We start from the raw sequence: 13571 nt of genomic DNA on the forward strand, positions 1-13571 counted from the left end.
TTCTTTCCTGCATAGCGCAGTGAGAATGAGTCGGGTAATAATGTGATAATATCGTAAACCTGATATAAATTAAAAATGAGCTCTGTCACTAAAAGACCTTAGCTGTTGTAGAGCGACAATAAATAAAACCATAACATTATTATTATTAAGTCAGTATCAAAGCCAGCTCAGTGGCCGAGTGGTTTCGCCTTCGGCTCTGATGCTGGTAGATCTGAGATCAATTCCAGGTCGGGTCAAGCCGAAGACTTTAAAAACGGTACCGATTGTGTTCTTTCTTGCATAGCGCAGTGAGAATAAATCGGGTAATAATGTGATAACATCGTAAAACCTGATATAAAATTAAACATGAGCCCTGTCGCTAAAAGACCTTAGCTGTTGTAGAGCGACAATAAATAAAACCATAACATTATTATTATTATTAAGTCAGTAGCAAGAGGTTAATGAATTTCACTTACTTGGTTGGCTATAATTATTATTGCTACGTTTTGTATGTCGACAGTCTGTTTGTCACAGCGACCTTACTTACTTCATTTTTATTATAAAAATAAAAATAGCAACATATCTAAAAATACAAGAGCAGGAAACGACCACCAGCAGCTATCTAGTTAGTCAGTAAACCAGCATCTTTTTACATTGATTGAACGTCTGTAACCGTTAAATCGACATACAAAATAAGCTGATCTCTTAGGCTGTTGAACAGTCACCACTCCGAACGCTGACGTCACATTCAATTACACACTGATGGACAGCTGCGTACACATTAAGTTAGCAGTTGTGCAACAATGGTACAAGTTGTGACCTACCAACATAACACAACGAAGTAATAAGGAATGCTTCAAGAGGGATACAAAGATTGGCTTCCACGCTTTCCCTCCGACTTGACCTACATTTCTAACCACCAGACACAAGCCTGGATACGACAAGCAATAGGACGCATTCACTAAGAAATAAATGTTTCATTTATTAACATAATGTCCAATCAACTAGATTCAAGTCACAAATCATGTTGGCAGCGAAAAGTGTGTTTACCTGACGAGGGTTTGGTTTGGTTGGTTTGGTTTTGAATCTTTATCCTCGGACTGACAAAGCCTTGATAGGTTATTCCTGGTACTTGTTCGCATACTTGTAGAGGCACTTGACGCAGGGCCGGTTACCGAGATTGGCAGAGTGAAGTTTTCCGATTGTTGAAGTCTTGTTGCCGAGAAATTATTCCATTCACTAGGTGCCGCTGAATGGAGAGCAGTCCTTAATGTGCGTTGCTCAAGCGCACACCCCGAGAGTCGAACCAGCGCCGTGTGATCTTGAGCCCGGCGCGTAACCACTGAGCTATCGGGACTCTAAGCACATGTTGATTGGTTTAGTTGCATTTCATATTTTCTTTAAAAATGTAAAGACAAATCTTTCGTATCGTGTGAATATCAACTTCATCTGCACATATAAAAAGGGAAGTGCCCTTTAGATAAACTTTGTTCTCCAACTCTGGAAAGAATAAATAAATAATTTTACAAGTGAATAAGAAATAACAGTAACCTCTCAAGTACAGTACATGTAAGCTCCACATAAATGAAATTTACATGACTTTTGAGATTTTTTTTAAAGAAAATGTCTAAAAAGATATTATTAAAAGTAACTACGGACAGTGGCCAGTGTTTCGATTGATCTCTTCAGCGTAGCAACTAGATTTAGCTTGAATCATTCAGTTCGAACAAAATAGGTAATAAAGCATGCTGACAATAATTTATTCATCTGTACATGGACTTTACATAAAAATGAAAAGAATATTGTTCTTGGTGTGAACTGAAAAGCAGTTAGCTACCTCAGTTTAGTCACCTGCAAAGTTTGCCACTTGGACTATCTAAAACAGCGTCTTTTAAAACAGCGTCTTTCAAAACAGCGTCTTTTAAAACAGCGTCTTTTTTTGATAAACGAAACTTTTCATACAAAAATTTGAATCAAAATGAAAAAGACAAATAATTTTACTTCGAAACAAAATATTGCGAAATATCGAATCAATTTTACTGCTAATCGTTTCAAATCTTCATTTATTTTTAAAATATATGGAACGAGATCGTGTAAAAAAATTCAATCTACCAATTAGCTCACGAACTCAAGACACATTACAAATCAATTTTGAAATTTACTGCTCCTATATTTAAAAAGTTTCGTCCTTATGAAAAATGTAGTATTGCAAAAAAAATTTAAATTTGAAGTTGGGTGTGGTCGGTATCTCGGATGTTAAATACCTTGAAGATTTGAGTAAAGCTTCCATCGCCTTGCAAGCTTGGTCATGTGAAAAGTATAATAATCAATTCTTTAAGTTTCGATTTGCCTGCAAGTTGGCCGCCCACAAACATTCAAATATTTCCACAGCTTTGTCAAATGTCAGTTAATATTTTGCTTCAACAACTTTTCAATAACATAAGGTAACATAAGTTATATACTCAATAACAGTCAAGGTATTGAAGCGATTTAAAATCGGTTGCTAAAAATCGTTTGGTTGATTTAATATGAAACTACCTTTGCAAGGAAGATTATTTTAGAACAAACAAGTCGGGATATAGAAGTAGGACAGCAGCTCGATGATGCCACTATTATCGCGTGCGAACAATGGAAATATTTTGGTTTACGTCGATGGTTTCAACTCAATTTTACGCTCCATTTTGTTTCTACAATAGAATACAGACGTAAAATTCTTGAAAACTTACTTAGGATTAAAGTTTCCAAAGACGATTTTCCAACGCGAAATCTCGCACTGATCCTGCTGCTATTCGTTCATGTCACTCGTTTGTTTATGTTTTAAAAAAATTTCCACTTTCTTTAGATTCTGCAGAAGAAAACAAACATCGCTTAAAATTTTTTAAAACGATCTTGAAAATTTGCTTCAAGTCACAGTCACCACAGACAAATATCCAATATGACCATTGATCGCGTGACGATTCTTGCTTTTTTTCCATTTCTAGTTGTGCCGTACAGATTTCTTTTGTACAATGCATAACTAGGATGAGAGGTGTTTTGTCACAACTCCGATCAGTTCAGTGACGGATTTAGGGGATGGGGGTGAATGGGACTACATCTTTCAAGATGTATAAGTCTAGTTTAATCCAATTGTGCAAAAACACAGTGAATTAAGTTAATTTTATGTGTTTTAGAGGAGGATGTCGCCCCGTTCACTCCCATTGCCTAAATCCGTCACTGAACTGATTGGACTTGTGACAAAGCACCCTTCATCCTAGTTACGCATTGTACAAAAGAAATCTGTGAGGCACAATTACAAATGGAACAACAAGCAAGAATCGCCACGCGATCAATGGTCATGTTGGATATTTGTCTGTGGTGACTTTGACTTGAAGCAAATTTTCAAGAATGTTTTAAAAAATTTTAAGCGGTCTTTGTTTTCTTCTGTAGAAACTAAGTGAAGTGGAAAATTTTTTAACACATAAAAAAACGAGTGACATGAACGAATAGCAGCAGGATCAGTGCGCGATTTCGTGTTGGATAATTGTCTTTGGAGACTTTAATCCTAAGTAAGTTTTCAAGACTTTTCCGTCTATATTCTATTGTAGAAACAAAATGAAGCGTAAAATTGAGTTGAAACCATTGACGTAAACCAAAATATTTCCATTGTTCGCACGCGATGATTGTGACATCACCGAGCTGGCTTTGTACTTCTATCCCGACTTGTTTGTTCTAAAATAATCTTCCCTGTAAAGGAAATGTTTAGTAAACTAAGCGATTTTTAGCAACCGATTTCAAATCGCTTGAATACCTTGAATGTTATTGACTATTGAGTATATAACTTATGTTACCTTATGTTGTTGAAAAGTTATTGAAGCAAAATATTAACTGACGTTTGACAAAACTGTAGAAATATTTGAACGTTTGTGGGCGGCCAACTTGCAGGCAAATCGAAACATAAACAATTGATTTCAATACTTTTCACATGACTAAGCTTGCAAGGCGATAGAAGCTTTTCTCAAATCTTGAAAGTATTTAACATCCGGGATACCGACCAAACCCATCTCGTACGGCATTGTTCAAGCCAATGCAATTTGTTGCAGGGAAGTTTCCAAGAAATAAAGTTAAAAATGTTTATTCGGTAAACTTTTCTCTCTCTTTTTGTGTTTGAGGCCGCCGCAGTCACGTTGTTAAATCCAATCACGGCAGCCCAACGGATTGTGTGTTCATCGAGCATCATAATGGTGTGTTCATAACTTTTAGCACGGAAGGAATTAGATTATTTTTAGAGTCTAAGCAACGCAACAAAATAACTATTTTTTTTCTCAATCGGGCAATATTAAATCAATTACAACTAAAAAAAGGATTAACATAAAAGAGTAGCAGCGGGATCAATGCCCGGTTTCATGTTGGATAATTGTCTTTAGCGAGTTTGATCCTACCAGGTTTGCTGCGATAATAAGACATTAAATTACTTCGGAACGACTTTAATGCTCTTTTTGTAATTTTCCATTTTCCTATATAATTTATGTTATTTGGTAATAAACCTTGGCACAGAAACCTTTTCCTTTTGAACATGATTTGTAGAAGCCACTTTTAACTAAACTAGATAACAATAAATGCCAACACATTTACGGAATGAGCTATTCCTTTACAAATTAAAATAACCGTCTTAAAAACCAGATTCTATTACAAATGCTGAAAGTTGAATGAGGCTGTTTATTAAATAATCAAATAGGCATTTAATTAAATAATATGATACGTTCTACTGGTGCAAACTAAGATAAACTATCACAAGATGTATAAAGTGACAATCTGCTTTTATTCCGACGTTTCGTCAATCAAACACGACTACCTTCTTCAGGAAGCTAGACCAGGTAGTGACTACCTATCTAGCATGGCAAAACGTAGGGCCATGTTGCTGCAATCAACTAAACATGGAAAATGAAAATTAAACTCCTAGACAAAAAATTATCACTCGCAAACTTTGAACTAGAAAAAAAGGGTGCAAAAGTTAACTATCAACAAGAACTTAATGTGTTTTTTTCGAAAAATCTTGATAGCTAGTGTGGAGGCTACACCGGTATACTTAGAGAAACACAATTCTCGCTGTTCGAAAGAGAGTAGTTGGGTAGTGCTTACGCCAGGAAGATCACTCCTTCTCAACTAACTAACTTGGTGTTTAGGATAATGTGGATTAAAATTTAAGTATCTCAGTGTATGTAGGTTTTTTGAAAATCGTTGTCGTCGACATGTTTGTGGCATTGTGACAAATAACTAAAGCGTCTAAAAATGATATGGAATTGTTTTTTTCATGTTCTGTTGTGAATAGAATTGAAGAAGATATGCTGTTCAAATGTTGATAGAAATCCAATTCTCACAACGTGGTGAGATATCTCGTTCGTCGTTTGATAGGGCGTTGGCTTGACACCTCTCAAGAGCATGTGAAAAGACTCCTAAATGCATGCCGTCGATTGCGGAGTGGCGTCGCTTCGATTACAGGCCTTGATTTCTCTCATGTAAGAACAGTACGCTGCTCTAGATAGAAATACCCACGACCTTTCATAGGGCTATAGCCTGGTGAACTATAAATCAATGTTTTTGATTCGAGTTCAAAACTTGGAATTGCCTTTTCATAGAAAACAACTGATGCTGTTTTAATTAAAAATTTTAATACGTTTCAAATTGAATGTATTATACAAACAGTGCAATAAAGATTCTTGCACTTACCATTGATTCTGGAGATAAAATATTTGACTTAAGTCTTTAGTTTTTTCAACTTTTTATTGATCTTCATTATAAGAAAATAAGATTACTGAGATAGAAGGAAAAAGAATAAAAAACTGGTTTATAGGCCAGCAGAAGTCGGGTGGAATTGATTCACTGGGTGTTCCAATAACATTTTTCAATTTCTCCAGCTGCCGTGTGATTTTGCTTGGCTTCGAAATAGAAAAAAATAAATAAACGAGGACCCGGTCTATTTAAAAAGTTCTGTACCCAATTATGCAGCATAGAGACAAAGCTCCACCTGCTTGGCAGTGAATATTATTATACAATCGTTCCCCTGCTAAAAGTGCACAAAACGAGTGGCCTCGTTTAAAGAAGTCAAAAGTGTTTTCAAAGGAAGTTGGAGTGGCAGGTGCGTTGTTCGATTATTTTTGTTACCACGATATTCCAAGATGAACGCAACATGTAGCGCTAGATACTGAGTACGAAATGCGTTCTTTTCCAACGTAAGAGAACTTATCTAAAAAATTGGTGCGGCCCACCACAGCATTTCTTGGTGCCAAAATTGCCTTTATGCAAAAAATATTGACGACCCCTGTACTGAACAGCGATCGCTGTCAGTGTCATGTAGGTTACTGTTTGTTCAAGAAAGCAGTAGGCTACCTTGTCTTGCATTGGAGTCGAACTGAGATTGGAACCACGAAATAGAACTTAAACCAATTACCAAGTCTGTGGCCATTCACATAATAGCGATTGAATAGTTTGCTAGAGGTTTAGTTTAAATAAGTTCATATTCCATTTCGAGCTAAAATAGCACGTACAATAGGCACTTCCTGCAAGCATCGTACAGGCGTTCCTACAACTCACCCTCACAGCAACAAAAGCAAGTTGCTTGTTCATCGAATGAAACACAAATGAGTTGTCATCTGTAAATTTTATTTCATTTAAAACTCTTCAGTTTTTTTGATTCTCCCTCAGGTCTGTTTAGAACAAAACTTAAAATATTTCCTTTCTTTGAAAAAATTAGTTGTTTTAATTTTGTTTCAAATTAAACTCGATATACGAAGCGATACAATAATCTATTGTTCCATTTCATTATTGATACAAAAACAAATTGTTTTACGTTGCAATTTCGGAAAGCAAAGGATCATTCTTTTTGTTGTTGTGAGTTGAAAAAAACTTTTTCACCAAGAACATTTGTTTTTTTCTATTGCTTTCCAGACCACGCACTGCTCACGTGATCATTCATCTATAAAACGCGAGATGCTGAGCGTTTCTGCACAGTCGACAAATTAGTTGATCTGAGTTCGAATCTAGTGTTGGTCAAACTGGAAACCTCAAGAAGTGAGTGGTGAGAATAAGTGACGGTGAGAATAAGTTAGAGTTAGAACAATAATGTATGGATCTCGCGTAGATGAGTTTGTACCATTTGATGTTAAACAAGGTGGGTTGTAAAATGCTGTAAAATGGAGATCAATGAACCGTTGTCGAAATCATTATTCAAATCATGCCTTTGTGTTGGTTTGTTCAATATAAATTGATGTTGCTTGATTTGTTTTGTTTTCTTTGATAAAGAAAAGGGAATCTGATGTTTACGACTCACAATTGTGTTTTGTAGCCTCAACAACCTTACTAAGTTTCATTTTTATTTGCTGACTAACAATTAACAAAACAATACAAAATGTCTTTCCAACAAAATCAAGAAGAAAACAGAACAACTTCAACAGAAGAGACTGAACAACCATCGCCAGGAAATCCTGGTAAGTTCATTTTCAACAATTCATTTAAAAGACTGCTCAAATATGACGTACTCTGGTGTTTTCGAGAACTTTTATATAACCATTGTATGGTTGGCTGCATGACCGAGTAATGAAACCCTCGTACGGCAGCCGGAAGGACGCCGGTTCGACACCGCTGAAGAGCACGCTGCTGTTTATTTGGTAAGACACTTAATGACGTGCTTGGTGGGCACAAAAATTGACTTCCTTGCCCATGGCATTTAACAATAATGACAAAATAAACCAAACTAAGAATTAACCCTTTGCTTTTCAACGTTTTTTTGGAAGTTAACTACTCAAGGGGGGGCCGTTTTTGGATCAAATTCAATCAGCTGTTACGTGTGATCCGCTGGCGCTATTTCAACAGAAGTTGCACTGGTGTGAAAAAAAATCATTTGTCTATAAGTTTGAAAAGTCATTATTTTAAAATTTTATATGTTGAACTTGATATTTTAACTTATGCAAAAGTACCCAAAAACGACAATTTTGACTTATCTTGCCGCTGTGTAATTACCGTGCTAATCCGATTTCATGCAAAGTTTTGTAGAACAAAGAGCTTGATCGGCCGCACGAAGTGTGTGTGCGGTGTGCATACTCATTGCATTGATGAAGATTTACGACTTGCGAGCAAATCTTATTGTAGGCTACTCATTAATTCTAAAATAGTTACAATCAGAGTAATATTGTTACACGAATTTGAAAAAAACAAAACTGCGTTTGATGTTTTATATTTTTGTCCTAAGCTAATGCTTTCCGAAACTCATGGCCAGCTTCTAGTTTTATGGAACCAAACTTCTCATAAGTAACACCTTAGCCTACTTGAATAGCTGTTTACATCTTCGTTTGTGTATTTTAGGTCTACACTCTACAATATTGAATTTGTAGTATGAACATTTTTAGTAGAGAGAAGACAATTGAACAAGCTGTTGAAATTATCTGAAATTTCTAAGTTCAAATTAGGCGCTTTTGGAATTGTGGATTTGTGTCAAGTCGCATCACAAATATCATGCAGGCCACATTATAAGTCATTTCGCTTACCGGTGTTTATAAACATGACTCATGAATTACATCCACTAAAAATACAGCATTTACATCAACAAAGCTAAGTTCGAAGCTCACTTTTTACTGAAGATTGTGTCAGTCAATTTGAAAATGCATTTTTAGTCCACCAGTGTCGAAACAATGCAACAGCGAAGTAAGGAACATGGGTAAACAAAAGAAATGTGAAATAAACCCGCAGTCAGCAAACCTACATTAATTTAACGTTTACTAATGTTGAATCAATGTAATAGGACTGAATTGCTGACTGGGTCGTTATTGTTTGAAAGACAAAAAAAGGCGTAAAGGCGACAAAACGATACAAGAGCAAGGCAGCGATTATGTTTCTGGCCAAAAAAAAAATTAACTTTTCACTTCAAAGATAAAAATGATTACAACAAAGCTTCAAAATTTGTCGTAAAAATATTGCAGAGATACAATAAACATAATCATTTTGTGCCAGAGTGTGAGAAGACTTCCTAGATTCTTCTCAAACTTTTGCAGGATTGCAAATTATTTTCTATAACTTTATATTGCCGAAAAATGGCTTCTTGGTTGAAAAAACGTGGCTACAATTCTATAAATAATTCTTAGGCCTACTACATTGAAGTAATAAAATGTTGTTTTTTTTTTGATTATTTCTGATGACGTTTTACAACATCCGAAAAGTAAAAAATAATAATGATGAATAATTTCACAGAACCATGGTTTATAAACGCTTCACAAAAATTGTTGCATAGACTTTACTGTTAGACGTAAAACGTTTGTAAAGGAAAACTGTCGGGTTACGTATTTATAATGTTTATTGTGCTGTTATCGAGTTATAAACTGCCTTTTTTGTCTACCTTTGTGGTTGCCGGCCAACTTAGAGCAGCATGCAAACTACGCGTTTATGGCATTTGCATCGTGTTATGATTCCCGCAAATTTCCCACAAGGTCTTTGGTTTTATCGTGATATTTTTGTGCCTTTTCTGTCCTAAACTTGAAGTCACTGTGCAGCACAATCCACATCGCTTTTTAGACTCAGTGTTCATTGAAAATCTTTTGTGTGGTGCATCATTTCAAGTAGTATCTTCTCCTGAACTGTTACACAAACCGCCCAGAACCAGGTTGATTATGAGTATTATAGCCGTTGAGTGGCCGTTATTGTATGTTTGGATTTATTAGATGTCTGACTAAATTCATGCCAAAGTCGAGCAAATTCTGCTTTCGGGATCCCTGCGGTTATTTACGGTATTTTTTGTTGATAAGTTTAGGCAGCACTTTTCCAAGATAAATGAAGACATCGGTATTGTTCGTCACTTAGATTTAGTTTTCTCAGCATTGTTTATTCATTCTTTGATCCATTAGTTTATCCCACTTTTGGTATAATCGGATCGTTTATAAATGGCGGGTCTTCACAATAGCCGGCTTCTTACACATTGGCTCAACGTATTCAGATGTTGAATCAATGATCAAGAAAGCTGATTTGTTGTTTGTCTTATGTGACGCCGAGCATTATGCCTCATCTACATTACAAAATATTTTGTAGTGAAGACTAGGCATTATCATCTTTATTTTACGCTCTTTGAAACAACACACAGTGCACCGTGAAACAAAAATGCAACACATAACAACAAGTAGGCGACATAAAGCCGCGAAGGGACATGTAGTCATCGAGTAAGCTGCTACGTGATCTCATAATTTTGAGTATACAGAATCTCACAATTACTGTTTGCAAAAACGCCATTTCTTCAGCTTCTTCTAAAAGCATTTGCAGTGATACAGTTCTTCAATTGCAAGTTTTGTCAATGAGAGCATTTCCACAGAACATTTATTTCAAAACTAGGTTATTCGTATCATTACCGAAGGGAAGATTTCTTATTGAAACGTTTTTTATTCGTCAATGGATATTTGCTGGTTGAAACAACTGTTTTGAATAGTTTGTGGCCTACATAGCATAGGCTACTATTTTGATCGTGGATTGCTATTCTTCGTAGAGCTGATAACGCAAAAAACGCATGCTATTATTGTTTCTAATTAACAACTTTGTGATCACTGGCGTTTCTTTTGTAGCATAAGAAATAACGCGCTTTGTGTTATCGAGGTCAAACCAAACAATGGAAAACAAGAGGATGTTTCTCTCTGCTCGCGCATGTCGATGCACGAAGCAATTATGAGCTTATGGCTTGTTATCGCAATGTAATCCATTTCACGCTTTGCTGGAAGTTAGCTAGAAATAGCAAAAATTCACCAAAATCTTGAATTTACAAGAAAACTACACAACTTTCAGCATCAAATTTAATATCATCAGATCCGCTTGGCAATTTTAGGAAAAGTCAAGAAAAACCAAGTGCATGGCGTTACTGTGCTTCAAGTAATCAAAGGAAATATGAGGGGGGGGCCAAATCTGGCCTCCCTTTGAGGAGCAAAGTGTTAAGCACTAAAATATTCTTACATTTTTGTACCGTTGTTTTAGTGGCTTTGTTTCTAAATAAGCACCGTATGCATTAGACACCCCAAAAAAGGAAAATTGAAATGTGACGTTATAACAATAAACTGTTTTGTTTCTTACAGAACAAGCTCCGAGCAACATAGCTGTTCTTCAACAGCAAGTAATTCAACAGGACAACCGGCAGCATCATGTCCATCATCATCAACATGTTGATCATCAGTCGATCCAGGTTGACCAGCGGCAGTATCACGCCCATCAGCATCATCATCATGTTGTTCAACAAGTGGTCCAGGTTGACCAGCGGCAGTATCAACAAGTGGTCCAGGTTGACCAGCGGCAAAGCATAATCAACTTTATTCCTCAACCGGAACAAAGCAATGTTCCATCTGGAGATCAAGAAGGTTTGTAGGATGTTCATGTTTATATCAAAAATAAAATTTACTAGTTTTAATATTTAAACTTTTATTCGCAGAAGTGGGCTTTAAAAATTGCCCCACTTTTAATTGAAAATATTTTGCATTTTCAATTGCCCAGCTCTTAATTTTTTTGAGGCAGTTGATAAAGTAAAATTTTTTGCAATAGTAGATTTTGGATTGGTCAATTTTTCCCGCTAAAACAACATTCTGCTTGTGTCAATTGAATGTTGTATGTGTCAGTTGCATTGAATATAAGCTGCGTTACATATGGAGAGCCAAACAATTGAAGTTGCCCTTCCATAGAGTTTACACTAAATTGACCTAATTTTTCCATTATTTCTAACTTATATAATTTTAAAATTTGTGAATGGAAATTAGCAACATTTTACACTAAACCAATATTATACGAGAATGTTAATTTTTTTGCGAAGCTAAATAGTTGGATTTCTCTACAAGCTGATTGTTTGCAACAATTTAATGAGATTTTAAGTTGCTTTCATAGCATAGAGTAAAGTTGAAATGTACTTGGTCTATGCCAGGGGTGTCCAACCTTTTTGGCCAAAGGGCCACATGTAGTTTACGACTGGTTGCACGGGCCACTTGAGCATTTACTGCTAATTTGTAATCTTAAAAATGACTGTCTGATAATTTCTAATTAAAACCCTCACACCCAAATTTTAGTCTTAGAAATGTGTTAGTACATTTTATGGGTTAGGTATGAAAAGAGTGAAGTTGGTTTTAAAGTGGTTTAAGGTTTTTAGTTGAAAGCAAGCAAGCAGCAAAGCATAAAAAATGTCAAATTGGCAATTGACCCTTCTGATGTTGCCGGAACAGCGGAGTTGCGCGTCCCGTAATGTATTGTCCGGCTGTCCCTAGGCTTATCCACGAAAAATTTGCTCGCACAAGTAAGTGCTGCCGAATAATGATGTCACGAAAACTGCCAATCTATGAATCCTCTGATCTTTTTCTTAAGAAACAATTTTTTTTGTAAAATTCTAACAATAGAAAGTTTTGAACTTCTCTCGCTAAAAGAAAGAAATATTGCTGATTGACTGGACTGACTCTTGAAGCACCAGTACTATTGTGTGGAAAAGGGTGGACGTAACAATGTGGAAAATGTGATGCGTAACAATGTGCATTGTGATACAATTAAATTAACTTGAACAGTTGCGCACCCTATGCACTAGGGATTATAGAGTAATAGAGAAAGAAAGCAAACAATAAATGCCAATTTATCGGAATGTAAGTTCGCCATAAATTACGTTGGCGATTGAGTTGATTATATATGTCATTTCAAAAATATCACACGGGCCACTCAAAACCTTCTCGCGGGCCACGTGTGGCCCGCGGGCCACAGGTTGGACGCCCCTGGTCTATGTTGACATGTCATTGATTGTGTATGGTTGTTGCTTTGCGGTACGAGATGTGATATGAATCTTCCTTTATTAAAGCAACTACAAGATAAAGCTGTATTTCAACTAGTGTTGCCATATTTAAAAGTTGTTAGGATCATAAATTTTATGTCGAAAATGTTTGGAAGTTTTGAAGTGGGTAATTGGTGATACTTTGTTGAGTTGGAATCGTAGAAATACGCAACTAGTTAGAGAAATTTAAATTTAGTTTTAGGGATAGTCACAACTTTAGCTCAGTGGTTACGTGCCCTACTCAAGACCAAGCAGCGCTGGTTCGGTTCTCGAGGTGTGCGCTTGAGTATCGCATTTCAAAACTGCTTTCTTTTCAGCGGCAGGGAATAATTCACAGAGCACACCATCTTCCTCTATAAAAACAAATATGGTATAAGACAAAGCCGTGCTTCAAGTAGTGTTACCAAAACTGAAAGCTGCTAAGAACATAAACTTCCATATGAAGAATGTTTAGAAATTCCAAATTAAGCATTTTGAGTTACAGGTTGTTGAGTTGGATTCCTAGAAATACGCAACTAATCTGGAAAATTTCAGCTTGGTTTAGGGGAAAATCATTTGTAATTCTTTGGAAAACTGATTTTAACGTTCATTCAATGGAAAGTCATTTTTGACAAAGTTTTGATTTTGAAAATTTCTTTTTGTCATTAGATCCAAATAAAGCTTTCGACAAACTGAAGAAAACAACTCGTCAACTTTACAAATCCGAGTTTGATGTAGATGTGTCGAGATTTGATAATCCAGCATCGAATTTTCCAGAAGTTCACCCAGAGATTCTTTCGGTGGACTTCTACGAGGGAAG

General features: G+C 36.0%; 1 protein-coding gene across 4 annotated transcripts in view; it reads left to right on the forward strand.

The window, feature by feature from the left end:
- The window catches only part of LOC145784470 (protein NLRC5-like), a 562247-nt gene that overhangs the window by 153434 nt on the left and 395242 nt on the right, over positions 1-13571 (forward strand). The window lies entirely within an intron of this gene.

Source organism: Aplidium turbinatum, chromosome 1 (assembly GCF_918807975.1).
Source record: "Aplidium turbinatum chromosome 1, kaAplTurb1.1, whole genome shotgun sequence".
Lineage (NCBI taxonomy): Eukaryota > Metazoa > Chordata > Ascidiacea > Aplousobranchia > Polyclinidae > Aplidium > Aplidium turbinatum.